This window comes from Chaetura pelagica, unplaced genomic scaffold (genome assembly GCF_000747805.2).
Source record: "Chaetura pelagica isolate M959 unplaced genomic scaffold, ChaPel_1.0 scaffold142, whole genome shotgun sequence".
Lineage (NCBI taxonomy): Eukaryota > Metazoa > Chordata > Aves > Apodiformes > Apodidae > Chaetura > Chaetura pelagica.
In genome coordinates this window covers 7,985,335-7,987,706 of record NW_009952973.1, presented here as the reverse complement: position 1 = coordinate 7,987,706, position 2,372 = coordinate 7,985,335, and positions in this window count along the sequence as shown.

Genomic DNA, 2,372 nt, shown 5'->3' with positions numbered 1-2,372 from the left:
CCCCTTTTCTTGGAAAAGCCAGAACCTCCCTTGCTGTGCTGCAATCACAGATGCCCATCAGTGGTCCCATGTTTCTGTTCCCAACTCAGCAGAGATTATATGCAAAAGTTAACTCATCTTGGAATGGAAATGTGTCTTTCCAGAGACACAATCAGGGACAAGAGCCCTTCAAAGTGGTTGTCAAATCACTCAAACATAAGGTAGGAATCCTTTGGGTGGACTTGGCAGAATTGCAGAGCAGGACTAGCAATGGAAAAATATAAAGACGACCATCATCAGACACTACTCTGCAGAGCAATGTATACTAACCTCTGTAAAAAGAATATCCCAAAATATCTGCTCAAGAAGGAGCTCTGGCAGTGTTGGGTGGGAAGCATGCTGGAGGGACTGATGCTCAGGGAGTCCTTGGCTAAAAATTTCATTGAAAAGAGCCAAGCTGTCCCTGATATGCCACAGCTATCAATGAGCCAGCACAGGGGCTTCCTACAATAGCAGAAAGAAAAAGTTTACTTCCTTCCAGGAAGACCTCTCAGGGAAAACATGACAATCCCCATCCCAAGTGGATTTAACCAGCCACCAGTAACAAAGAGTGTGTACTCTTCACTACACATGCCAAGAATTGTTTTTCACACTTTTTAGAAGTTTTCCATCCTATTCACTGTCCATAAAGAACCAGCTGTTGGATATAATTTATTTTATTTGACATAGCACAGGGTAAATTAATATCTCATAATGGGACACGGAGCTTTCCAGGGTTTTTTTTGTCATTGGGTTTTTTTTATAGTTTAGTTTTGTTGCAATCTCATTAATTCCAAATACATCCCCTAAATATTTATTTTCAGGGATTTTACCAGTGAGGCTATGCTTCCACAGGCCCTTAGAATCAGGTTCTGCAATAAATCACATTTAATTTAATATAATCCCTGCCATTTTGAGAAATGCACATTTCAAGCTGCCATTCAGCCCTAGCTAAAACCCATCACTAGTCTTCCAATGCACTTATTTTTTATATATACTAAATATTTTTTGTTTGGGTAGTGTGAGGTTATTGTGTTATTGTTTTTCCCTGAAGCAGTTAAATATATATATACAGTGCTTTCAGGGTTGATAGGCAGTTTCTTTCATTATAGGCATTAACCATACTGCTTGAATTTCCTGTTCTTTAACAGCATCCTAACTGATTTAAAAGGATAAAAGAGAACACTGCCTCTGTAGGAGTCTGTCTGCCCTGTGAGAAATTAATGACAGAGATCTGCTGAATCTCAATACTTCTCTAAAGAGGTTCACACATACAATGCCTGAGGAGTGCAGGGGACTGAAGTAAAATATATTTCTCAGCTTTTAGACCAGTTACTATAGTAATTTGCCCCTTTTTCAGTGGTCACTTGTCATGCTCTTTTAAGTCACAACTAAAATTGTGTTACATCTCAGCAAACATTTGAGTAGAAACTATAAGCCAACTACAAAATTACAAATCCAATTCAAATATTTTTTATTTATTCCCCAGAAATATATGTGGCTTTACAATCCATGTGTATGTATCACTAGTAAATATATCAAAGAATACAGACATGACACCTGAATTAAGCAACCCATTACGTCAAATCATTCTCACTCGGTGCAAGCTCTTAACACTTGTTTTACATATAACTACCAAGGAGAGTTGGCAGAAAGCAATATATTTTAGGAGATGGTTTGAAATGTTATGACTTTGGTGTTATATCTAGGAAGTTTTCAACAATGAGCCAGAAATTACTAGTAGACACTGCTGTGATTAATATTTATTTCTTATTTGTATCACCATAATAACTAGGAACCGTAAAAAAGGGTCAGCCCAACTCCCATGCAAAGAACTGTGCAAAATTTGCATAACAAGTTCCCAAAGAATCAACATCCAAAATAACAGTTAGCACACCATAGTCTGAGCCAAAATCAGACCTGGTAGACAAGCAAATTCACACAGGCAGTATGCTTTATGCTTAAGAAGTACAGCTGCCTGGAAACCAGATGCACTTGTAAAAGTAGTGCAACTTGAACTGATTTGGCATTGACCAGGTACTTACAGAAGAACCTCTCTTTGAACAGGTATCTTCTTATTTTCTCAGTTTTCTGAAACTAACGGGTAAACCACAGCTATTCTGCATTGCTGCCATTCAAGAAATCACAGCAAGCTCCATGTTTTTATTGCTCTCCAATGTTTTTCCTTAATAACTTCTAAGAAATGTTTAACTTCTTGCACATCTCTGGTGATTTTTTCCCTTCTGACTGCCAATATTAAAAAAGAATTATGAAGGGCATTAATTTAAAAGTAGATTAATCCATATTACTCTTCCATTTTTATAGGTGGTTGGTTATTAAATACTTGATTAGTT